General features: G+C 42.7%; 1 protein-coding gene across 4 annotated transcripts in view; it reads right to left on the reverse strand.

Moving 5' to 3' along the window:
* Window positions 1-27,302, reverse strand: part of LOC140206049 (UDP-N-acetylglucosamine transporter-like) — a 71,810-nt gene that overhangs the window by 41,538 nt on the left and 2,970 nt on the right. Inside the window, exon 1 of one of the 4 annotated variants that reach the window (XM_072274121.1) lies at window positions 14,190-14,263. The exons of 1 other annotated variant lie outside the window; for it this stretch is intronic. The gene's annotated coding sequence lies outside the window, so the exon portion shown is untranslated. Of the gene's footprint in view, window positions 1-13,530; window positions 13,575-13,960; window positions 14,044-14,189; window positions 14,264-27,302 lie in introns of those variants that run through there. 2 more of the 4 variants (XM_072274119.1, XM_072274123.1) reach the window with 2 other exon arrangements.

The raw sequence follows: 27,302 nt of genomic DNA on the forward strand, positions 1-27,302 counted from the left end.
TTACGTTTTGGAGTTACAAAACATAAGTGATGATGAGGAAGTTTTAAGCAAATTCAAGTCAACTACCTACCTGTAGAAGTGCAGCAAGATGTTAGAATTTTAAAAAGTGATTGATAATCATAAATTTAAAATGGCAAAAATGGAAAGATAGACACATTCAATTGCATAACAGATAGTTGGATATTGTATACTGAGCAAATGGAGCAGTATTTTGAAGCAAATGAAATAGCCAATAAGAAATAACTAAAACAACAGGAATACTGCAGATGCTGGAAATTCAAGCAACACACATCAAAGTTGCTGGTGAACGCAGCAGGCCAAGCAGTATCTGTAGGAAGAGGTGCAGTCGACGTTTCAGGCCGAGACCCTTCATCAGGACTAACTGAAGGAAGAGTAAGGGATTTGAAAGTTGGAGGGGGAGGGGGAGATCCAAAATGATGGGAGAAGACAGATAGGAATGATAGAAGACAAAATGATAGGAGTAGACTGTCCCTCTGAATATACCTCTTGCCCATCCTCTGGGTCCACCCCCCCCCCCGTCTTTCTTCCCGGACCTCCTGTCCCATGATCCTCTCGTATCCCCTTTTGCCTATCACCTGTCCAGCTCTTGGCTCTATCTCTCCCCCTCCTGTCTTCTCCTATCATTTTGGATCTCACCCTCCTCCTCCAACTTTCAAATCCCTTACTTCCTTCAGTTAGTCCTGACGAAGGGTCTCGGCCTGAAACGTCGACTGCACCTCTTCCTACAGATGCTGCTTGGCCTGCTGCGTTCACCAGCAACTTTGATGTGTGTTGCTTTAATAAGAAATAACTGCTAGTTTTGCACACTGCATTGGGTGGAAGAACATAGTTTGCTCAGAAGTTTAACTGCTCAACCAAAGCAGCTGAAATGAGCTTCATGAAAGTAATGTAGGAACACCTACAACTGAAGCCATTGTTAGGTTCAGAATGCTTCATGTTTCATCAACAGAATCAAAAGGAAGGGAGGTCCATTTTAGCATACGTGGCTGAATTGAATAGATTGTCTGAGCATTGTCAGCTTAGTGATAGTGTTCCCCGCTTTACAAACGTTCGCTTTACGCACCTCACTTTACGCACTTCACTTTTACGAAAGACCTACATTAGTACCTGTTTTCGCTAACCGAAAGAGGATTTTCGCTTTTATGAAAAAAGATGCCCACTTTAAACTTGTGTTTACCCCGAGAAAGACCACCATGACCATGAAGCCTCGCGCGGGCAGGTGTGTGCGCATGCATGTATATGCTGATTTTTTTCTACAAATTGGTTTTGGCTAAATCTTCCCGATTCTGTTAAGTGAAACTACACCGTACATACATTATTTCTACTTTATATAGGCTGTGTATTTATCATATCATTCCTGCTTTTACTATATGTTAGTGTTATTTTAGGTTTTATGTGCTATTTGGTATGATTTGGCAGGTTATTTTTTGGGTCTGGGAACACTCAAAAAATTTTCCTATATAAATTAATGGTAATTGCTTCTTCGCTTTACGCCATTTCCGCTTACGAACGGTTTCATAGGAATGCTCTACTTTTGGATAGCGGGGGTAACCTGTACTAAGAAATCATAGTTTGTGGAATCCCACAAAAAAGCATTAAATGGCTCCTATTTTAAAGAGGTACAACTTACATTTTAAACTACTTAACTATTAATTATTTATGGGTCTATTACTATTTACTATTTATGGTGCAACTGTAATCAATTTCCCCCGGGATCAACAAAGTATGACTATGACTATGAAAAAAGCAATGGAAACAGCAGGCAATGCAATTGAGTTACAGTCAGGAATGAAAGTGAGCGTGAACAAAATTGCAACATCTAAACAGAAACTTGCCTGGCCAAACAAAAATAAATAGACTGAACAGGGAAGAGAAAGAGATAAAAAGTTTCATTGAACTTTCAAAAAGAGCACTAATCTGCATGATGTTGTTGAAAAATCTGATGAGAGTGATGCAGGATTGTCAAAAGTACATGCTTGTACAGGTCTCCAAGTTTTTCTTTCAATTAGTTTTGTGTTTTGGATTTACAAAACATAAGCAGCCATTCAAGGTCTTCTTCATTTGCAGCCATCATGTCATATTTTAAGTATTACAATACACACAGGTCAGTGAAAAGCAAAAAGAACCAGCCTCTTGCTGTACAGTCAGTATTAGCCTTGATGTAGACAACCCTGCCCAATCTGCAGTTTGTGATTTGGGGATGTGGAGCAGGGTCCTGTGGGCTCCCCTGCAGAGTGTGAATGGTAATCAAGCAGGAGCAGAGAAAACGATTGATGTGCCGCACCAAACCCCTCTCCCCCCCCACCCCACTCATGAGTGTGTGAGCACGCACACACAAACACAAAATTGTTTGCTGCTTCATTTGCATCATCTAGCATATTTTCCCATTCATTTCATTAAAGGTTTCAATTAAATTACATATTACTTTTTTATTTTTATATTTTACTAATATTTCATTAAAACAGTAAACTTATCATGGCCCATTCAGATACTCCTGTGGCTGCCAGTTTCTTGTTCTTTTATTGTGGTCCCTACAAACAGACATGGCCCTGGGGGGGGGGGGGCAAATAGCCCCCATTGAGAACCACTGTCCTAATTCACTATAACCAAACAGCTTGCATATGACAATAATGAAACTACATTGTCATCAAAAAAATTACTTCATTAATGCCCTTCAAGGTAGAATATCTGCTGTCCTTGCCAATTCCGTACTATGGGTTTCAGCAGACAGATTCTTGATTCAATTTCCCTTCCAAATGGCCCTTTGAACACATAGTTCAGAGACGTTAAGAGTTGGGCATTAAATGGCATCTCTACCTGGAACAAATACACCCATGAAAATAAACCCTTTCTGAATCTTAAATAACTGTCTTAATGAGACTGTTTGCTCTCCTAAACACATGTATAGAACACCCTTGCTTGATATTACATCAGGAGACAGACCTCATCCAAATAGAAATATAGAAAACATACAGCACAGTACAGGCCCTTCGACCCACAGAGTTGTGCCGAACATGTCCCTATCTTAGAAATTACTAGGCTTACCTATAGCCCTCTATTTTACTAAGTTCCATGTACCTATCTAAAGTCTCTTAAAAGACCCTATCGTATCCGCCTCCACCACCATTTCCGGCAGCCCATTCCACGCACTCACCACTCTTCGAGTAAAAAAACTTACCCCTGACATCTCCTCTGTACCCACTCCCCAGCACCTGAAACCTGTGTCCTCTTGTGGCAACCACTTTCAACATCTCCCTTAGTCAAGCTATTGTCCCCAGATGCTTCAGAACCTCCACAATCATCCCTGTAGCAAAGAAATCAGTTGTAGCCTGTCTGAATGATTACCGACCCGTTGCCCTGACCCCCATAGTGATGAAATGTTTTGAACGGCTTGTCAAGCCTCATATCACAGCCAGCCTCCCCTCATTACTGGATCCTCTACAGTTTGCTTATTGCCGAAATCGCTCTACGGAGGACGCAATATCCACCACACTGCACACAGTTCTCTCTCACTTGGACAACAAAGACACTTATGCCAGAATCCTGCACATTGATTTCTGTTCAGCGTTCAATACCATCATCCCGCAGAGCCTTAGCACTGCCATGTGTCGCTGGATTCTGGATTTCTTGACAGAGAGACCACAGTCAGTCCGAGTTGGCAGGAACATCTCTAACTCCATCACACTGAGCACTGGATCCCCACGAGGCTGTGTGCTTAGCCCATTGCTGTTTACACTGCTAACACATGACTGTGCAGCCAGATTCAAGGAGAACCTGATCATTAAATTTGCAGATGATACCACAGTGGTGGGGCTCATCAGCAAAAATGATGAAACTATGTACAGGGAAGAGGTCAAACACCTAGAGAGCTGGTGCAGGGATAACAACTTGATGCTTAATGTCACCAAAACCAAGGAGATGATCGTCGATTTCAGGCGGTCTCGGCTTGAGCACACACCCCTCAGCATCAGTGGCTCCACAGTGGAGAGAGTGGAAAACATCAAGTTCCTTGGGGTGCAGATCTCGGACAATCTCACCTGGTCCAGGAACACCACTGGGATTGTGAAATAGGCCCAGCAGAGATTGCACTTTCTGAGGAAGCTTAAACAAGCATCACTCCCCACTAACGTCTTAACTACATTCTACAGAGGCGTGGTTGAGAGTGTGCTGACCTTTTGCATCACAACCTGGTACTCCAGCTGCAGTGCTGTCGACAAAAAATCCTTGCATAGGGTGATTAGGGGAGCAGAGAAGGTTTTTGGGGTCTCCTACCTTCTGTCCAAGACCTCTTTCAGAGTCGATGCCTCCAAAAGACACGGTACATCATTAAAGACCCCTCACACCCTCTCCATGAACTGTTTGTTCTTCTGCCATCAGGCAAACATTACAGGAGCATCAAAACTAAAACCACAAGGCTACTAAACAGCTTCCTCCCACAGGCAGTCAGACTGCTAAATTGCTGCTCCACCTGACTCTGCTTTGGACACTTTTAACTTGCACTGGGCACTTATAAATAATCTTAACTGACATGTGGCTGTTGTGTTTTACTATTTATTGTTATGTTTATTATTTAGTGTTGCGTTTGTTATGTTATGATTGCACTGCCCCTGAGAAACGCAGTCTTATTCTGCCCTGCAGAGCTGATGTATGGTTAGAATGACAATAAAGTTTTTTGAATCTTTTTGAATCTTTTGAATTTCAGCCCTGGGAAAAAGCCTCTGACTATCCACATGATCAGTGCCTCTCATCATCTTATACACCTCTATCAGGTCACCTCTCATCCTCCGCCGCTCCAAGGAGAAAAGGCCGAATTCACTCAACCTGTTCTCATAAGGCATGCTCCCCGCAACATCCTCGTAAATCTCCTCTGCACCCTTTCTACGGCTTCCACATCCTTTCTGTAGTGAGGTGACCAGAACTGCGCACAGTACTCCAAGTGTGGTCTGATCAGGGTCCTATATAGCTGCAACATTACCTCTCGGCTCCTAAATCCAGTTCCACGATTGATGAAGGCCAATATACCGTACGCCATCTTAACCACAGAGTCAACCTGTGCAGCTGCTTTGAGTGTCCTATGGACTCAGACCCTAAGATCCCTCTGATCCTCCACACTGCCGAGAGTCTTACCATTAATACTATATTCTGCCATCATATTTGACCTACCAAAATGAACCACTTCACACTTATCTGGGTTGAACTCCATCTGCCACTCCTCAGCCCAGTTTTGTATCCTATCAATGTCCCACTGTAACCTCTGACAGCCCTCCACACTATCCACGACACCTCCAATCTTTGTGTCATCAGCAAACTTACTAACCCATCCCTCCACTTCCTCATCCAGGTCATTTATACAAATCACGAAGAGTAAGGGTCCCAGAACAGATCCCTGAGGCAATCCCTGGTGACAATAATTACAATAAACTTACACTGCTCTGACTTGAAATACAACCTAGACCAAAACTGCATAGAACGTTAGAGATGTAACTTTAACAAAGCCTCCGATAATTGCAGATTTACCCATTCAATTCCCTGCTTTTATTTTAAGACACTGTTGTCATTGTTCAGACCACAGAAAGCGAGATAATTTGTTTAAGAAAAAACTTATTGCTTCCTACATTACCTAACATTTTACAAGGAAGCTCTGTAAAAGCATATCCAAGCTTGATATGCTCCTCATTCATTTCCTCCTCCTCAAAGAGTAATGAATATTTCAAATTTCAGAATATTGAGGGACAATTTCAGAAATTTGTGAGGAAAGGAAAAAAGTAAAAATTGATCGGAGGGATATAACGAGGCTACCTTGCACACAGAGAAATCTGGCATGATGTTTAATTAAAACAAAATTTTATGGGTGGGTCAGGCAGCATTGCTGATAAGATAAATAGGAAATAACATTTCAAATCAGTGATCTTTCATCAGAACTAGAAAACCCAGTAAACAGATTTTAAACTGCAGAACTGAGGAGGGGCAGGGGAACAAAGACAGTGTGTTTTAGAGGGTGGCAACGTAGACTGAGACAGAAGACTGCAGATGCAGGAGTCTGGAAAAACACATAAAACACTGGAGGGAACTCAGCAGGTCAGGCACCAATAAAGGGAAATGGACAGACAACTAAAATTAACTGGATGACAATTGTTTTTCATAAGACCTTAAGGCATAGCAGCAGAATTAGGCCATTTGGTCCATTGAGTCTGCTCCACCATTCTATCATGGCTGATCCTTTTCTCTCCTCAGCCCTACTCCCTGGCCTTTTCCCCGTACTCTTGAAAGCCATGTCCAATCAAGAACCTATCAATATCTGCCTTACAAACATCCAATGACCTGGCCTCCACAGCTACCTGTGGTAACAAATCCACCACCCTCTGGCTGAAGAAATTTCTCTGCATCTGTTTTAAATAGTGCCCCTCTATCCTGAGGCTGTATCCTCTTGTCCTAAACACCCACCCCTCCCCCCACCCCCACGGGAAACATCTTTTCCATATCTACTCTGTCTAGGCCTTTCAATATTTGAGAGGTTTCAGTGAGAACCCCGCCCCGCCCCCCCATCCTTCTAAATTCCAGCAAGTACATACCCAGAGCTATTAAACATTGCTCGTATGATAACTCTTTCATTCCTGGAATCATCCTTGTGAACCTCCTCTGGATCCTCTCCAATGCCATCACATCTTCTCTTGGATGAGGAGCCCAAAACTGTCCACAATACTCAAGGTGAGGCCTCAACAGTGCCTTATAAAGCCTCAGCATCACATCCCTGCTCTTGTAATCTAGACCTTTTAAAATGAATGCTAACACTGCACTTCTCTCCCTCACCACCGATTCTAACTGCATTAACCATTAGGGTGTTCTGCGTAAGGGCTCCCAAGTCCCTTTGCATCTCAGATTTTTGGAATTTCTCCCCATTTAGAAAATAATCTGCACTACCAAAGTGTATGACCATGTATTTTCCATCTTTGTATTTCATTTGCCACTCTCGTGCCCATTCTCCTAATCTGTCTAAGTCCTGCTGCAGCCTACCTGTTTCCTCAACACCATCTGCCCTTCCACCAATCTTTGTATCATCTGCAAACTTGGCAACAAAACCACCTATTCCATCATCTAACTCACAGACATGCAGCATAAAAAAGTGTTCCCAACACCAACCCCTGCAAAACACCACTAGTCACTGGCAGCAAACCAGAAAAGGATCCTTTCATTCCCACTCGCTGCCTCCTACCAATCAGTCAATGCTTTAACCCAGTGGTCCCCAACCTCCGGGCCGCGAAGCATGCAGGGGTGCAGTGGTAGCCGGGACGCACCCAGCACATCTTTAAGAAAAAAGCTGAAATAAACAAGCTAATTAAATTAGCATTAATTAATAAACAAGCTAATTAAATTAATTAGCCTGGTTGGGGACCACTGCTCTAACTGTGCCATTAACTTTCCTGTAATACCATGGGTTCTTAAATTGGTAAGCAGCCTCATGTGTGGCACCTTGTCAAAGGCCTTCTGAAGGTCCAAATATACAACATCCACTGCATCCCTTTTACCTATTCTACTTGTAATCTCCTCAAAGAATTCCAGTGGGTTCATCAGGCAAGATTTTCCCTTAAGGAAACATGCTGACTTTGTCCCATTTTGTCCTGTGTCACCAAGTACTCCATAAACTCATCCTTCAATGATTGACTTCAACATCTTCCCAACAACTGAGGTCAGGCAACTGGTCCATAATTTCCTTTCTGCTGCCTTCCTCTTCTCTTAGAGTGGAGTGACATTTACAATTTCCAGTCCTCTGGCATCATGCCAGAATCCAATGGTTTTTGAAAGATCATTACTAATGCCTCTACAATCCCTACTGCTACCTCTTTCAGAACCCTAGGGTACAGTTCATCTGGTCCGGGTGACTTATGTACCACTAGGTCTTTCAGCTTTTTGAGCACCTTCTTCCTTAAAAATAGTAATTGCACTCAATTCTCTTCCCTCACACTCTTCAACATTTAGCACATTGCTAGTGTCTTCCACCATGACGAATGATGGAAAGTACTCATTTAGTTCATCTGCCATCTCCTTGGCCCCCTTTATTATTTCTTTGACCTCATTTTCTAGCTGTCCTACATCCACTCTCATCTCCCTTATTGTTTCTTCCCCCATACTTGAAAAAGCTTTTACTTTCGACTTTGATATTGTTTGCTAGCTTGTTTTCATATCTCATCTTTTCTCTCCTAATGATTCTTATAGTTGCTCTCTGTAGGGTTTAAAAGCTTCCCAATCCTATGTCTTCCCACTATATTTTTTTTGTTTTGTTGAGTCCCCTATCACTACTGCTACCTTCTTCTCCCTCATTCCCTTCTGTACCACGGACCTATGCTTAGTGCCAGTAATCCTGTCTCCGCAGCGTTCCCCTGAGAGGTCATCCCCCACAACAGTATCCAAAATGGCCTACTTATAATTGAGGGGAATAGGGGGAGTGGCCACAGAGGTGCTCTGCACTGCCTATTCACATTTCCATTTCTCCTGACAGTCACCCAGCAACTTGCCTCCTGCAACTTCAGGGTGACTAATTCCATGTAACTCTGATCAATTATCTCCCCACTCTCCCATACAAACCAAAGATCCCTAACATTCTTCAAAGAGCTGTAGCTGGATGCACTTCATGCAGATGTAGTTATCAGTTCCTTTATGGAGAGGAAATTAATGCTAACTGATCATAACTCATCTGTACGGTGTATTATAAACAGGTAAATTAATGAAGCAGTTGTGGAGATAAAAATAACTTGTAACGGAAATGAAAAACGAGCAGCATCTGTGCAGGGACAAATACAGTTAATGTCGCATCCAGCGACAGAGACAGGTAGCTATGTGAAATTGTGACATTCAGCATAGAGTCCAAAAAGACCGCATATCTACACAGCTATCTGGATCGTGCGTGTGCTCGTGCATCATGAACGATGAGGACCGCTTGAACGGGTGTGTTTGTTATTTGTGTGTCCGGAGACGACTAGTGAGTCCAATCTGGGCTAAGAAGTACCTCCCACACGTGGGGCAAGCGAGTGAAGGTTCTTTAGTTGAGGTGCCTGGTGCTCATTCTTTCTGCTGTTGTTGTTTCCGTTTTGCTTCAGCGTTGAGATTTCCAGCTTTAGTGCCACCTTTATTGAGAAGGCTACACCAGGATGAGTGATTCAAGGCTGCATGTTCCCAAGAAGTGTGATTGATCTCAAGGACCTTGAGTGAAGTCTGAATGTTGTCCTTGAATTATTTTCACTGGCCACCATGAGAGCACTTCCCTGTGGACAGTTCCCTAAGGAACTCCTTGGGTGTGTGATTATCTGACATCTTGATGACATGGCCTGCTCATCTGACCTTTTGTCTCATCAGCAATGTGTGGATGGTAGGCATGTCAGCTGCAGACAGCACCTCCATGTCAAGAATTCTGTCTTGCCAATTGATTTTCACAATCTTCTGTCAGCATGACAGGTGGAAGTGGTTCAGTCTACGTGCTGGTCTCATGTGCACTCCCCACATTTTGCACATGTGGAGGAGAGTGGGTAGGAAGTGGGTAGTGTGGTAGACTTTCAGCTTGGTCTTCTCAGAGTAACTCCTTTGCGCCCCAGACAGTGTCGCATCATCTCCCAAAACTGGCACTTGCCTTGGCAATACTGCAGCTGACCTCATCGTCAACATGAACTCCTCTTGAGAAGGGCTACCAAGATCTGTGAACTTGTCAACGGCCTGGAGCCACTGGCCATTCACCGAGATGGATGGCTCCAGGTAGGGTTGATCTGGGGTTGCATGCTGCATGACTTCTGTCTTCTCGACACCTCTCGGCTCACTGTATCAAAGGCCTTGATAAGATTGACAAAGGCAGTGAAGAGCTGTCTGTTCTGCTCCTGACATTTTTCTTTGAGTTGTCTTGCAACAAAGATCATGTTGATAGTTCCTTTTCCTTTCCTGAAGCTGCACTGACTTTTTGAGAGATTACCTCATTCCAGATGAGCATTTAGCCTGTCTAGCAGGACTCTGTCTAGCAGGACTCTGTCTAACATTTTCCCAGCTACTGAGAGCGAAGAGATGCCTCTGTGGTTGTCACATGCTTGGTGGGTTCCCTTACAGGTGTACAATGGATCCATACTTCATTTCTTGTGAAATCCAACCCTTCTCCCAGGACTGGAAGAGCTGCGTCAGCTTGCTAGTTTTGAGTGGACCACCTGTTCTGTAGACTTCCACTGGTATAGCTTCCGCTCCAGGAGCCTTGCCACTTGACAGCTGGCTATTAATTTCTTGACTTCCTCTTCTTGGGGAAGAGAGTCCATCTCATGGTTGATGTCTACTTGATCAAGACGATCAATTGCTTCCTCATTTATGGTGGATGGTCTGTTCAGTAGAGATTCAAAGTGCTCTGCCTAGCTGCCCTGAATCTTGGCCTTCTCAGTGGAGAGTGTGGTGCCACCTGCACTAAGGAGGGGTGAGGTCCTAGAAGGCTGAGGGCCATACAGTGTTCTGATAGCATCAAAACATCTTTTTGCGTTATATCGGTTGGCGTAGCCCTGAATCTCGTCAGCCTTTTTGCAGAGCTAAGAGTCTTGTATCTTTGAGTTTGGCTTGAACTATTCTGCGCGTAATGGCAAATGCTGTCTTCTTAGAGGTGCACGAAGGATCATTCTGTTAGGCGATGCGTAGCCTGTGCTTTTCCTGTAAGTGAATTTTTATCTCCTCATTATTCTCATCAAATTGGTCTTGGTTCTTCCTTGTTGTATATCCGAGGATCTTGAAGGAAGCAGAGTGAACATGATCTCTGAAAGCAGCCCAGTTTTCATCAACATCCCCTCCAAGGTGAAAATCAGCCAGCTGTGACTGGAAGCTTTTAATCAGCTGGTCTGCGGTACTACCCGATTTCAGCTTGCTGACGTTGAGCTTCTTGGCAAATTTCCTTGCTTGAGGGCATTGTTTGGGTTGGATGTGGACTTTAAGTTTGGAAACAATCAGACACTGCTCTGTCCAGCAGTCTGCATCACACATGGCTTTGGTCATTCTGACATCATGTCTGTCACATCTTCTATTGATGACATAGTCAGACGCCAGTGCTTAGAGCAAGTTGTCTTGTTATAGTTTGGCAGGTGGAAGACCATGTTGGTGATGATCAAGTCATGCATAACACAGGTTTTCAGAAGCAGCAGGCCATCGATGCTGCATCCGCCTACCCCATGGTGCCCCAGGTATTGGAGTCGTTTCCAACTCGAGCATTGAAAACTCCAAAGACATGGAGTCTGCCTGACCTTGGTACAACTGCTATCAGGAAATCAAGCTCTCTATCAAACTTGTGTTTGGCTTCCTCTGGGTTGGTCATTGCTGATCAGCCTGACATTGTATTTGTTCCCCAGAGTAGTTGCATGGTCATTAGATGATCATTGACTCCTTTTGGCAGACTGGTAAGCTTTTGGACAAGGTGGTTCCTGATAGCAAATCTGATTCCTACTTCACAATGTTCAGTGCTGCTGCATCCACTCCAGAAGAATGTGTAGCTGCTACCCACTTTTGTCAGTTTGCCTTCCTTGGCCAGGCAGGTCTTGGAGAGAGCCATGATGTCAATCTTGTAGTTCTCCAGTCCTCTTGCCACCAAGCAGTTCTTCTCTCTGGTCTGTCAAACTTGGTATTGTCTATTAAGGTTCGCATGTTCCATGCGCCGATTCTGAGTGGTGTCACTTTTGATCGATTTCTTGATTTCAACTGCTGAAGTGGGATCCCCGCCTGCCATGGTTTTCTGACCAGGGTTGAGAGAAGTAGACAATGTTTAGGGCACCTTTTCTAGCCCCTTCCTCATAGTACAGAGGTGAGCACTGTGGTCCTGAAAAGGGCTGTTCAGTCACTCAGGTGGCTGCCGAGTTCCATACTGCAATTCTGGCGAATGAAAAACAACTTGTTGGTCTGAGCTGCCTGCGCGCAGGTTCGCAGCTACAGCTTCCAGTGTATCCTCACCTGCTGCTTCATCGCTCACCCATGACAAGACTTGGATTTGGATGTTGTGACATGCACGCGAGTTTGATTAAAGTGAGAGAGAGTTGCGCAGGTTGTCAACTTCACTCTCTCATCCCAGTCTATCTGGATCCATTGGCAAGACGAGTGTCAGGACGACTGGAGACAGGTCAGGATGCAGCCGATTACCAGGGTGATCTACATGCCTTGCTGTTCTCTTCCCACTCCACAATGCATGCTGGGAAACTCCTGCCTGCCTGTTGAACAAGCTGATGGTTTACTCTGCAGTTTGCTGAATCCAGTCTTTTTATGCTTTGGGTAGACAAATCCTAAATCATCAAGGGTTAAAAAACCGTGATGGCTGCTCTCACCCAGTTTGGCCGCCCTATGGAAGGCGTTGTCTGGTGTGTGGCCACTGTCGCATGCAAACAGCTTAAGCTTGCATTATGTAAATACAAATTTAAAAAAAAATTGATTAAAAAGAACAATTGTCAAAGGACTTATATTGACACACTGGCGAGCACACTCAATCTGAAAATTTAATGTTACACGAACAAGGAATCCCATTAGATGGATGCAGCACACTGTGGTAATTGAAAGCAAGTTCCCAACAATTTTCTGTCGAAAACTTTTAAAGGTGGCTTGCTCATCAATTACAGCAAGACGTAATAGATACAATAGTTCTCTTGGATAAAACTGCACATGCAAGATGACACCAGGTTAATGACCTTTCATCAGGCACAAAATTGGGCAGCATATTACTTATGATTTTACATTTGATCCTCACTGCATCGCAATTTGACGTCAGCTTTTAATATGCAAAATGGCAAACATACAAGGTAATATTCAAAAAGGATAAGGAACGTTACTTAATAACGTCCTTGCTTAACCCGTCAATTTCATCACATTCTCAAAATAGACACCTCAAACAAAGAAAATCACATTTTCTGAACCACATTAATTACTCTTATTCTACAGGTTATAATCTATTGATCCACTCTTGTTATATTGTTTCCACTCCACATTGCATCCTCTTTTTTTGTTCTCCCCGTGCTTCTGCTCAGTTCAGGTTATGATCTGACCTTCACTGTGCCAAAATCTATTTTGTAATCTCTGGCTCAGATCGTTATCACATCTATACCCAAATCCAAAAAGTACGAGTTCAAACTCCAGAAATCAGATGTCAAAACTCTGTGGAAAAATTCTAGCCCGCTGCAGAAAGAATGATACACCGCGAAGACATTTAAAATGAAGTCCGTATTTGCAATTTTAGATGGGAACAAATGATTAATTGGAACTACGAGCGAAGGGGATTATCCCAGGTGTTTTAGTCAAGATATCCCTCAGATAATACCAAAACATCATTGCTGTATTTTCTATTAATACTTGTATTGCACAACTGAGGCTGACTAGTTTCCTATACGACACAGAAAAGTTCACCATTGACTGTAAACTACTTGGTGATGTCTTGAGAAAATGAAAGAGGTTACTTGAATGTAAGAGACATGGACGGAGATCAGAGAAAAGGTTTACGAGAATTAAACCAAAACTATAAATACATACATGCCCGGATAAGACGAACAGATAAAGTTTTTTTCTTTCTCGAGAAAAGGCTGAGGGATGACCTCATAGGATGTCAAAATTGTGAAGGATTTGGTGAAGTGCACGTAGAGAACATTTCCTCTTGCGAGGAACAGCATATAACCCGAGGACACCAATACAAGTGATCAGGAAACAGAGTCCAGAAGAATTCACTAACAGAGGCAGTTAAGTTGTCGCGGGAAAGAGACGGTTACGCTGATACAAAGATAGACTTGAAACAATTCGAAAAGACCAGACACCTCAATGTGGACTGGTTGAGCCGTGGGACCCACTTCCCTGATAATACATTATGCAAATATATTTTTGGCTCAGCAATAGTCTGTTAACTATCTGCGTGTTCAGTCAACATAACTGAGACAGACAGGGATGACGGTGAACACTAATACTTTACGTGCAAGGAGAAGAGGTCCGGCCGCTGAACTCACACCTCCGCTCGGTTCGCAAAGCAAAGACCCGCCTCAATGAAGGGCACTTCTGCCGCAATGTACGATGGGGGTTGTAGTTCACAGCGCCCAAAGAGAATTTTCATTTCTGGCCACAGATTACCCCGGTGTCCCTTGGCAGCATCCCTGGCAATGTCTGCAGGAAATCTTACCCGCCCCCCCCCCCGGCCCACTTACCTGCAAGCTCCTCTCTCAGTAATGGCCGCGGTTCTCCTGCAGTGACACTTGCCCCGACTCTCGCGAGAACCCCCCCATCACCTTCAGAACGACCAACTCGGTCCAAACCAGCAAGTTGCAGCCAGTGCAGATCTTCAGTAAAATACTAATGTGGTATCTTTTTTTCCGTGGACAATAAACAGCAACTTTAGGGAAACGTAACAAGTCCAAGGCGTGCAGCTTTTTAAGGGTACGGGATATCCGTCAGACGTAATCAAAGATGAAATTGTCTTATGCTATCTGTTGGGTGAAGGCCAACCTGCTTCCACACCACTTCATTGGGGTTTAGGGTGCCTGGTGCAGCCAATGTATCACCTGATAGTGAGGTTGAGAGCTTTAAGTTCCTAGGATCATCAACCACAAACATGCCACAGCCAGCTCACGAATGTCTTACTTCCTCAGGAGGCTAAAGAAATAGTGGCATGTCCGTAGCGACCCCTATCAATTTTTAAGAATGGACTGTAGAAAAACATCCTATTTGAATGCATTATGGCTTGATATGGCACCAACACTGCCATTGACAGTAAGAAACTGTAGAGAAGAATTGTGGACACAGTTGAAACAAGCCCCCACCCCTTCTGCTTATACTTCTCGCTGCTTCAGTCCACGCCTACCCCCTGGGCGTTCCTTCTCGCCTTTTAACTGGGTTCATGTTTATTGAAGCTACTGGAGGTTCTCAGTGCCTATCTTCATTCTTCATTTTTAAGGAGATACAAGCCATGGATGGTCAGTCGGTGACATATATCTGGGATTAGTGGACCAAGATTCTCATCTTGACTGGTCTCATTTGTCCACGTTTAGACAATTTTTTAAAAAAAACTTTCCTATCCCTGCACCTGTCTGTTGTGTATTTAATATTTCAATAGTATTTGAGTAATATTGTAAATATATTGTTTAAGTATACATGTTCATTTAAATATTCATTATGGGTTACATGTAAAAATAATTGAATTGCATACATCATTCACATGCATCTCACTTAAAGTAAAAACCAGTGTACACAGTTAACCTCCGGCTCCCTTGTTTTCCTTTCAATTCGTGTTTTTTTTATGCCTTAGAGTTACAAATTATAGCACCATCCAAGTACTTTTTAAAAATGTAAAATTACTTGCCTCAATCACTTCCTCTGGCAGCTCATTCCATATACCAATGGTTTAAAAAAAAACTTGTTTCTCAGATTCCTATTAAATTTCTTCCTTCTCACCTTAAACCTATGCCCTCTAGGTCTTGAATCTACAAACCTGGATGGGGGCAGGTGGGGGGTGAAATCAGTGCACATCGTCCCTAGCTATGCCTCTCATGATTTTATACAACTTCTGTAAGATCACCCCTTGTTTTCCTATGCTCCAATGAAAAAAGTCCCAATCCTCTCAAACTCTTAATAACTCATTTCCTCAATTCTCAGCAACATCCTCGTAAATATCCTCTGCACTCTTTCCAGCTTAATGGCATTGTTACTTTACCCTGATAATAAAAAAGAACAATATTCCAAATGCAGCCTTACCAACATCTTGTACAACTGCACATAACATCCCAACGTTTATACTCAATGATCTATTGAGCCAAACCCTTCTTCACCACCCTGTCTACCCGTGAAATCACTTGCAGGCTACCATGTACTCATACTCTTTGTTCCCCCTGTTCAACAATAATCCCTGTGGCCCTACTGTTCACCCTGAATTGTCTCCCCAAATGCAATATTGTGCATTTACCCCAATGAAACTATTTGCCATTACTTAGCCCATTGACCCAGTTATTCACGATCTCCCTGTACTCCTACAACAATGCCACTATTTAGTGTAATTTGCCAACTTACTAACCATACCTTGTTGAGTGCCATCCAAATCATTGATAGCAATGGGTGTAACATCAACCCCTAGGGAACACCTCTAATCAAAGGCCTCCAGCCAAAAAAACAACTTTCCACCTCTGCTTCCTACTATCAAGTCAATTCTGTGTGCAGTTAGCTAGTTCTCCCTAAATCCTATGCAATCTAACATCCCAGAGAAGCAAACCATCTGGAACCTTACAGGCCTACTGAAGTCCAATATAGACCAAAACTACCACACTGCCCTGTATCAGCCTTTTCAGCCATTTCTTCAAAAAACTCACATTCATGAGAAATCACCTTCCATACACCACACCGTACTGACTACCCCTCATCTTTCCTAATGCTTGTAGATCTTATCCTCCAGAAGTCTCGTGAGTAATTTACCTATCACAAATTAGGCTAACCTGTCTATAGTTCCCAGGCTTTTCTTGCCCTTGTTAAAGGCACAACATTAGCCACCCTCTGGGCTTCCAACACTTCATCCATCACCATTGACAATTTCTTCTCCAATTTCCAGTGTTCTTGGATATACTTGATCAGTCCCTTGAGAATGATCTATCGCCAGATGCTTTAAGATGTCCAGCAGCTCTTCTGTTACACTGCAAACTACCCCAAGACATCCCCATTTAACTAACTCAAGAACTAACCAAAGTCTTCAGGTCTTTCTGCATGGTAAAAGCACAGGAGAAATACTATTCAAGGACCTAAGCCATCTCTTGCAGCTCCATGCAAAGATATCTTTGTTAGAGCTCTATTCCCTCTATAGTTAATTTTTTTTACAGTTTTATATAAATAATATCTCCACAATCTTCTCACCCAAAGCTATCTCATGCCTCCTTTTTACCTTCAGATATCCTTCTGCTTAATTCTGCATCTCCCATACTACTCCAAGGATTCACTTGATACCATCTCCCCGTGCTTGACCTATGCCTAATTCTCTATCCTGACAAAAACAATATCCCTCATCATCTCAGGCTGCCAACCTTGCCCCTCATTCAAACAGGATCATGCAGATCTTGAAGCCTTCAAATTTCACTTTTAAAAACTTTATCACTTGCCATACATCCATTTTCCTGCAACAACCTAATCCAATCAACTTCTTGCAAGTTTCTGTCTAGTACTGTCAAGATTTACTTGGCTCCAGTTTAGAACTTTAACTTGTGGACCAGATCTATCCCTTCCCATAACTAATTGAATGCTGATAGAATTATGATTGGTGGTTTCCTCATTAATATTTTAGTCACATGTCTTACCAGATTTCCCAAGACAAGGTCAAGCTTTTCCCTCTCCCTGATTGGGAGATTCCATCCTATCTAGGTTCTTTAGCACAATGGCAATCCCAGTTCATGTTAGGAAAGTTAAAATCCCTTACTATGACAACTGTATCAATGCAATTTTCAGCACATTAGCTCCTTTGTTTCTCGTTTGGGGGGGTGGGGGTCTATAGTACAATCCAAACAAGCTAACAATCCAGTTCTTATTTCTCCTCCCTTGGAGGGTCAGACACCCTGAGCCAATAGGCTGGTCCTGGACTTATTTCCTGGCATAATTCACATATTACTATTTAATTATTTATGGTGCAACTGTAACAAAAACCAATTTCCCCCAGGATCAATAAAGTATGACTATGACTATTATTTTGCAACTCCCTTATACAATTTCTCAGAAATTTTATCTTTAAAAATCGCCTCGATTGAGAGGCTCCTCCACCATGAATGGTCCTAAACCTGGCTGTGAAAGGAGGATTGGGCCTGGTACTAGCAACCCTATTCCATAGAAAGTGCTATAGAAATGCCAACTGCAAGTCCGAAGATCTCATCCCTAGGAGGAGGAGGATACACCAAGATGGGCTACACCAAGGACGTGGCCGGAAGACTAGTGCACCTTCAGGGTGCCGGATTTTGGTGGCTCTGGAGACGGGCTGATTCAAGGCTGGTGCCCCTGACAGATATGTTGCAGGAGAACATGGAACATCAGGAGCAGCGGGTTAGCTGCTGTAGGCTCTGCGTCCAGAGATCCGAGCCTTTTTGGGGCAGACTCTCTGGGTGCAGAGCTTGGAAAAAGCCATGCAACAGACTTTCAACATCATAAATCAGTGAGTTGTTTGTAATGTCTCCTCTCTCACTGTGAAATGGGGACACCTCTTTTTCCTTTATTAGGGAGAGAGAGAGAGCCTGTGGTATGTCGAATTACTGGGTGAACGAGTATTAACTGCAAGTTTGTGTCTTTATTGATGTTATGCTGCATGCTTGAGTGCTCGGTGGGGCGGGGGCATTGCTTTGCTGCTGCTTGTGCATGCAGGGGGAAAGCTGGGGGGTTGTGATTTGGGGTTCCAACATTTGTCATTCAATCTTTGGGGCACTCTTCTATTTGTGGATGTTTGCGAAGAAAAAGAATTTCAGGATGTATATTGTATACATTTCTCTGACATTAAATGTACCTATTGAAACGCGGGAAAAAACTTAAAAGACTGGCCAGGGCAGGGGGTTTTGGCAAGCTATTGTTGGCAGCCCATACTGTAATAAGGGTGATGGGCTTAAGTAACAAAACAAAGAATTGGATGTAGACATTTCCCCCACCCCCATATACTGGCAATTAATCTCTTGCTGTGAAAGAGATTTGGGTAGTGATTTGGTTTTGAGAACCTTTGATGTCAGCTTGCGAACGACAGGGTCTACCCATCAGAGCTGACTATTTTATTACTCTGCACATTAAAAAAAAACTGCATCTGCTGGAAATACAAGCAAATCAAGCCACAGCTACAGCCTGGGCTGCTGAGTGTTTCTAGTATTTTCTGCTTTTATTATTATTGTTATATAGTGGTTGTTTATTCTGACAGTTGATGGGGAGAAAACTCTTGTTAACTCCCCAGGTTTGAATATCTCAGCAGTATATAGAAGCCACCACTGCCTGGTAGACTATGACCTTGATGAGGAGTTTGAGACAGCCAAAGACTTTACCTCTATACCAAAATAAATAACAAATTCCATCATTAAAAATCAGCCTTGATTGTGGCAGGTGTACGAAAGAGGTCAGAGGTGAGAGGGTCAAATGGTATGGGACTCTTTTTGTAGATATTTAAGGCAAGACTCAGTCTTTCATACACTTCAATGCATAGACCATCACATCACCAAACTGGTGTACCCATACAGTTCTTCTCCATATTGCAGATCAGTGACAGAAATCAAAATGACTGATTCTGGGATGGAAGCAGAGCAGTTTGTGCTCTGGATTAATTCACTCCAGTAGAAAGTTTGCTAGATGTGAGGTGCAATTGTGCAGTAAACTGAAAAGCATTAAGCAATTAACCTTGCTTAACATCATTCTGCATTGATATCAAGTTTGATGTAAAACCATTAGGTAGAATAGTGGCTTGGATCCCACTACATAGCAGACTTCAAATAGACACAAATTTTTGCACACATTATCCTTGTCAGGTTTGACTCCAGTCTTTATCAATTGACAGACAATCTTTTGGGAGTTTAAACAAAATAAAGAAAATACATACACTCAATGTCCACTTTATTACATCCAGGAGTGAAACCCAGAGCAGGCTTCTGCTGCTATAATCAATCCACTTCAAGGTTTGACATGTTGTGCAATCAGAAGATTGCACTCTATTTTAAAACCATTTTTTTTAAGTTGCAGGCACCTTCCTGTCAGCTTGAACCAGTCTGGCCATTCACCTCTGATGCTCCTCTCTCACTAGCAGAGATTTTCACCCACAGGATTGCCACTGACTGGATGCATTTTTTTTGCACCATTCTCTGTAAGCTCTAGTGACCATTGTGTGAGAATTTCCCAGAGATCAGCAGTTTCTAAGATACTCAAACTACCATGTCTGATATGAACAATCATTTCACAGTCAAAGTCACTTTCTTCCCCAATGTGATGTTTGGTTTGAACAATAGGATCTCTTGACCATGCCAGCATGCTTTAGATGCATCAAGTTGCTGCCACATGTTTGGCCTATTAGTTATTTGCATTAACGAGCAGATGTACTAATAAAGTGACCTCTAAGTGTACATAAGCAGTTAATGGTGCAAGCTACATTTTTCTCAGCATTCATCTGCTGCAAAGATCATTTCTATTGTAACTATATACAAAATTCAGACTACAATTTGACAAGCAGCTCTTTGGGCACTGTGAGAAAGCAGCTGAAGAGGATGCTTTTGTTTAATTTGCTATCACATGCAACATGGAGACCTGAAGGTAGTTTATGTTCTTACAGATGGTCACAGTTATTATGTCCGCTAAGGCCTATTGGCATGTTTTCCCACTCCGCATGGGGAGATTTGAATGTAAATTCATGACAGAGGTTCCCAACTGCCAGATTTTGGAACTTTGATGGGATATAGTTTGCTCCATATTACTTGTTCTTACATTGGCCTATGGCCTTTTCAATCCCTTGCAAGGTAGTGCAGCTCTCCATCTCAAACACATACTTAGTTCAGCTAAAACATTAAGAGTTAACAGGAACAATGGAGATTACAGTTGTGAAAGTCTATACCAATGTTAGAGACATGCACGAGCCAATACCTGATGTATCTATGACAATCAATCTTCTGCATAATAGAAGGGGAGATTATGTTGCAGTTCAAATAAAATTTCACTGTTTTCCTCTTCCACATAAATGCATTTCCAGTAATAATTTTATGTCACTTATTTGTTAAGATGCTGAGACAAATCAGCACAAGTATGGTATTTTGATCACAAGTTCTGGTGACAAGTGCCTTGTATGGGTCCTGTAAACAAAGCAGGAGACATAAAGAACAAAAAAAAAGGCTCTTTACAAGAATATCAACCATGGCTTACTGGTGGGACTTGCAAATGAAATAAGTGTGGGATTAAAAATGAAATACAGAAATCAGAGCACAAAATCTTGGCTGATACTTGGATTCAGTACAAATATACCATTCTTTATATGAGCTGTCAAAATATCCCTCCCCATCACTTTGTAACAGAATACCTGACATCCACTACAAGCTAGACTAAGAATGGCCAAACTATGGGCACCCCTGCATGCCAACAAGTTCACACAATAGCAAATCAAAGGTCTGATGTGTTCATTGTCTTCAGTAGCTCCTTTCTCTCCATTTTCAGTAATAAATAGATGAATGACTAGGTCTATTATTGCCACTTGTATCAACATACAGTGAAAAACTTTTGCATGCCATCCATGCAGAATTTCATTACATCACTACATCAAGATAGTACAAGGGGAAAAACAATACCAGAGTGCAGAACAAAGTATTGCAGTTACAGAGAAAGTGCACTGCAGGCAGGCAATGAGGTGCAAGGCCATGAAGAGGTAGATAGCATGGTCAAGGATCTACCTTACTGTACAACAGGGTAGAAGCTGGGCTTGAGCCCTATAATACGTGCGTTCAGGCTTTTGTATCTTCCGCGCTCAGGGAGGGTGTGCGCTTTTTTTGATTAGATTGGCCGCTTTACTGAAGCAGCATCAAGTATTGGCAGAAGATGCTGGCTTTCATCGGGTGTTGAGCTGAGCTGTGTCAACAAATTTGTGGTTTCTTGCGATCATGGGCAGAGCAGTTGCCGTACCAAGCTGAAAAACATCTGGATAGGATGCTTTCTGTGGTACATCTATTAAAACTGGAGAGGACTTCTTTAATCAAACTTGTGCTTTTGGTGTAATTTATTACAATAATATGGAAGCATGGGGTTACCACAGTGATGTTTATGCATTTTCAAACTTATGGCTAAAAGGAGAGTTTATGGATATCTCTGCTAACTGTACATGATGACCTGTGCTAAGATTTCCCTGCCCTGCACTGAGACTTGATCTTTTACTTCAATCTGGCTGTTTTAACACCATAAAATATAGGTACAGGATTAGGCCATTTGGCCCATTGAGTTCGCTCTGCCATTTCATCACAGCTGATTCAATTTTCCCCTCAGCCCCAATCTCCTGCCTTCTCCCCATATCCCTTCATGCCCTGGCCAATCAAGAATCAATCAACCTCTGCCTTACATATACATAAATACTTGGTCTTCACAGATGCCTGTGGCAAAGAATTCCAAAGAGTCACTACTCTCTGACTAAAGAAATGCCTCCTCATCTCCATTCTAAAAGGATGCCCCTCTATTCTGAGGCTGTCCTCTGATCCTAGACTCTCCCACCACAGGAAAAAAATCTTCTCCACATCCACTCTATCAAGGCTTTTCACCATTCGTTAAATTTCAATGCGGTCACCCCTCATTCTGCTGAATTCTAGTGAATACAGGCCTAGAACTATCAAAAGCCCTTCTATGACAAGCTATTCAATCCTGGAACCATTTTTGTGAACTTCCTTTGAACCCTCTCCAGTTTCAGCACATCCTTAGGGATCCGGGTATTCCCTAACCGGAAACCTTGGATGAATTATGAGGTCAAGTCCCTTTTAAAGGCTAGAGCTGCGGCTTTCCGGTCCGGGGATACCAGTCGCTACACGAAATCCAGGCGTGAACTCCGGAAAGCCATTAAGGGCACCAAGAGGCAATATCGAGCTGAGTTGGAAGCCCAGGCAACCAGGGGGATGCCAGTAGACTATGGCAGGGTCTAAATGAGATCACTGGGCGCAAAGAAAAGGCTGGGAATATCAACAGCTGCGGCGTTTCTCTTCCTGACGAACTTAACGTATTCTACTCAAGATTCGAACAGAAGAGGAGCGTCCTGCTCCCTCCAGATGAACCGGACATGGTGGCATCAAGATTCATCATGACCGAGGAGGACATTAGAAGGGCCTTCCTGAAGGTAAATCCAAGGAAGGCGACAGGCCCAGATGGCGTCTCGGGACGGGTTCTCTGGGCCTGTGCAAGCGAGCTAGCTGGAGTGTTTGCTGACATCTTCAACTGCTCCTTGCTTCAGTCTAAGATCCCCTCGTTTTAAAAAGGCAACGATAATCCCAGAGCCGAAGAAGGCAAAGTGGCATGCCTGAATGACTATCGACCTGTGGCTCTGACATCAATTGCTATGAAGTGCCTCGAGGGACTGGTTTTGGCACACATCAACCACAGCCTACTGGTCAACCTCGACGCTTTGCAATTCGCCTACTGGAGCAACAGGTCAATGGCAGATGCCATCTCTCTGGCCCTACGTTCCTACTTAGAACATCTGGAGAATAAAGACACATACGTAAGGCTCCTTTTCATTGACTACAGCTCTGCCTCTAATACCATCATTCCAAAACTGATTCCTAAGCTCCGGAACCTGGGCCTTAGCACTCAGATCTGCAGCTGGATCTTCAACTTCCTCACAGACAGGACCCAGGCTGTAAAAATAGGGGACAAGCTCTACTCTACAATCACTCTGAGCACCGGTGCCCCACAAGGCTGTGTACTCAGCCCCCTGCTGTACTCACTGTACACCCATGATTGTGTAGCCAAGTTTCCATCAAACTCAATATATAAGTTTGCTGACGACACAGCAATTGTAGGCTGTATCTCGGGTAATGATGAGTTTGAGTACAGAGAGGAAATTAAGAACCTGGTGACATGGTGCATAGAAAATAACGTATCCCTCAACGTCAGCAAGATGAAGGAATTGGTTGTTGACTTCAGAAGGAGTAGTGGACCGCACGACCCAATTTACATTGGTGGTGCACAAGTGGAACAGGTCAAAAAAAGTTCCTCGGGGTCAATATCACAAACGACCTGACTTGGTCCAACCAAGTAGAGTCCACTGCCAAGAAGGCCCACCAGTGCCTTTACTTCCTGAGAAAACTAAAGAAATTTGGCCTGTCCCCTAAAACCCTCACTAATTTTTGTAGATGCACCATAGAAAGCATTCTTCTAGGGTGCATCACAACCTGGTGTGGAAGTTGTCCTGTCCAAGACCGGAAGAAGCTGCAGAAGATCGTGAACACGGTGCAGCACATCACACAAATCAATCTTCCATCCTTGGACTCACTTTACACCGCCAGGATAATCAAGGACACGACCCCCCCCAGCCAACACACTTTTCATCCCCCTTCCCTCCAGGAGAAGGGTCAGGAGCCTGAAGACTTGTACGGCCAGATTTGGGAACAGCTTCTTTCCAACTGTGATAAGACTCCTGAACGGATCCTGACCCGGATCTGGGTCGTACCCTCCAAATACCCGGACCTGCCTCTCGGTTTTTTTGCACTACCTTACTTTCCATTTTTCTATTTTCTACTTAAGATTTATAATTTAAATTTTTAATATTTACTATTGATTTGTAATCCAGGGAGCGGGAAGCGCAGAATCAAATATCGCTGTGATGATTGTACATTCTAATATCAATTGCTTGGCGACAATAACGTTACATCCCTGCTTTTATATTCTAGTCCTCTTGAAATGAAAGGTAACATTGCATTTGCATTCCTCACCACAGCCTAAACCAGCAAATTAACCTGTCAGGAATCCTGCACAAGGACTCCCAAGTCCCTTAGCAGCTCAGATTCTTGTATCTTCTCTCCATTTAGAAAATAGTCAACCCTTTCATTTCTTCTATCAAAGTGCATCACCATATACTTTCTGGCACTGTATCCCATCTGCCACTTCTTCGCCCATTCTCCTAATCTAAGTCCTTCTGTAACCACCCTATTTCCACAAAACTATCTGCCCCTCCAACTATCTTCAAATCATCTACAAACTTTCCAACGAAGCCATCTGTTCCATCATCCAAATCATTGACATATAACGTAAAACGAATCGGTCCCAACACAGATCCCTGTGAAAGACCACTAGTCACCAGCAGCCAACCAGTAAAGGCTCCCTTTATTCCACTCTTTGCCTCTTGCCAATCAGCCACTGCTTTATCCATGCTAGAATTTTTCCTATGGGCTTTTCTTTATTGTAGCAATACAATATCTACATATCAAAATAAAACAAATTTAACTTCCCTGGATACCATGGTGGATGTATTCAAATCAATATTTAGACTTCTTAACATCCTGCTGCCACCCAAAACTGCACACATGCATCCTGTCTGACTGCTATACTGCCACGTCCCTCACTTCCCAACTCACAGACACCCTCATCCAGCATCTGTCACTGCTCATCTTTTATTGCTGCTGCTTCAAATACTTACACTACAGCTTGTTTTACGTATTATATAGTATCAGTAGCATTATATTGCCCTACATAAACAAGCATCTTGCACTGTACATCAACCTTCAGGCCACGGCAAGGACTTGTGCTATTATGTTATGACTGTATGTGTTGGATTGTATATATATATATATATATATACATATATACACACTGTGTTTATATGCACTGTGTTTTGCACCATGGCCCAGAGGAACAATATTTCATTTAGCTGTATACAATTGTATGGTTGAATGACAATAACATTTCAACTTGAATTTTCCAATCTCTAGCCCAGGTTTCAGACCATAGAAGTTAACCTGGCTCAAACTCCTGCAAGCACTTGGGTCTTAAACCAGGTATTTGAAAGGATTGCACTTTTTCTAATATATATCGCTCCGAGTTCCAATTTTCATAGATGTGATTTTGTTTCTCCTGACTTTGGAAAGCAAACACAGTAGAAGCTCATGAATCAAAACTGATCTGCAAATTTGTCAGTCTTGCTGAGTTTATATTAGAGACATCAAAATTAGCCACTATGCCCTAAAAACCAAAAATGGTACAGTATTTTGCTGATTCCTACCTAAATATCATCAGCAATAGTTACAAAGACTAAAAAATATGGAAATGCCCAGATCACATTTTTTATTGAGAACAATTTTTTCTATATTCATCTTTTAATCAGTTGGAATAGCTCAATTGAATTTGGTTCTTCAATAACTCAGCCAAGCCTAAAGCTTATAACAAGGGTAATACCTATGTCATTTGTGAGGAAAATATATACAGACTAAGTTAAAATGCAAGGTCTTGACACAGACATCCCACCCTGCAAAAACTCATTTCAGGGAGGTAGTACCATCAATTTGCTGGAGACTCCTGGAACTTCCGGGAGAGGTGGGATGTCTGCAATAGAGTAGCTCCTTAGCAGCTATCCAGCTAGTTTAAATAACGTTAGCTATGCTAATGAACGAATGACACCTGTTGAACTCACCTCAACATCTTTTACATTTTAACCCACCATGGGCAATGGAAAACTCACTGTTGCAAACAGCACAGCGAGCAACACTGTCATTATTTTTGACCCCTATTAGGGGTACACTTTAGGGTAGTCTGGGGTGACGTACATTTTCAATTTTCTTTTTTTGGAACACTCTGCCATGGCACGCTCTTGTGCGCTCTCTCTCTCTCTCGTGGTCGCTCTCGTGCTCTCTCTTGCTTTCTGCCTCTCACTTGCTCGCTCTCAAAAAAATTGATTTCCATGATATTGTATATAATTTGCGAGCAACAGGGAACCACTATTAATATGCGGGAGACTCCCAGAACTTCCGGGAGAGGTGGGATGTCTGTTGACAGATGAAATCAAATGTAGAAAAAAAAGCAATGTTACCACTTTGCAAGAAAACATTTTTGAAACCATGGTGAGACTGAAAGTTATTAGTGCACAGAATGACCCGGGCATATTTCTACACAAGTCACAGAAGGCTTGCTTCATGTGTATGCATGTTATTACACATTCAAAAAATGTGTTGACCCTTTACAAGAGCATTTGATTACAAAAGTAGATACACATTTTTCCAAAAGGTACCCCTTTGAGACTATCAAGAATATTCACACAATAGTACCTCACATTTGAAACAAAGGGTACTGAATTAAGGAGCAAACTAGCTATTGTCATTTCCACCATCTACACTTCCCAGTCCAAAGACTACTTTCTCTCATTCCCACATGTTGCTGCATTATACAGTTTTAAAAAAATCTAAAAATTTCAAAACTTCAGTATTGCAAAATCCAGAAAAGGAAAATGAAGGAGACTGCTGCTTGACAAATTTGCATCCTTCAACTACCAAGGGCATTTAAAAACAAATATCATACAGAGCAGTAGCAAATTTTTATGCCCAATTGTCATCTTCGGAACTAGCTTCTTGATAGTATCTTTAGAGATAACATCAAGCATCTCTATTGGAAAGTCATCAACTTTTCTGAATTTACCACAAGCAAACGATGTTGGTAGAAAACTGAACGATTTATTTGCAGAATAATGACCCGACAAAAATCTTCCAGATGTAGTCTCACTAGGGCTCTGTATAATGGATAAAAGACATCTACGTAACACACACAACATGCTGGAAGAACTCAGAAGGTCAGGCAGCATCCACAGAAATGAATAAACAGTCAACGTTTTGGGCAGA

Source organism: Mobula birostris, chromosome 12, assembly GCF_030028105.1.
Source record: "Mobula birostris isolate sMobBir1 chromosome 12, sMobBir1.hap1, whole genome shotgun sequence".
Lineage (NCBI taxonomy): Eukaryota > Metazoa > Chordata > Chondrichthyes > Myliobatiformes > Myliobatidae > Mobula > Mobula birostris.